Source organism: Carlito syrichta, unplaced genomic scaffold, assembly GCF_000164805.1.
Source record: "Carlito syrichta isolate Samal-C Ts95f unplaced genomic scaffold, Tarsius_syrichta-2.0.1 Scaffold309189, whole genome shotgun sequence".
Taxonomy (NCBI): Eukaryota; Metazoa; Chordata; class Mammalia; order Primates; family Tarsiidae; genus Carlito; species Carlito syrichta.
The window spans coordinates 267,561-267,833 of NW_007253285.1; positions in this window are offsets into that span (position 1 = coordinate 267,561).

The window sequence follows — 273 nt, forward strand, 5'->3', positions numbered from 1 at the left end:
GATCCGTGTCGAGCCGGTTCCAGGGTCCGCTAAACATCAAAGGCACGCAAGGAGCCCCCGATCTCTTCCTCCCCTCCTGCCCCGGAGAGCGAAGAGTCACGTGCCCCGCCCGCGCCTAGGTGGGGAGGCGGGGACACCCGGCGGAGCCGCGCTGCCCCCTTCCTGGGCCCGCCGCGGAGCCGGCGACCGCCCGAGGCTCGGGGTGGGCGGGGCCTGGGCGGAAGGTGGGGGCGGAGCCTGGGCGGGAGGTGGGGGCGGAGCCTGGGCGGGAGG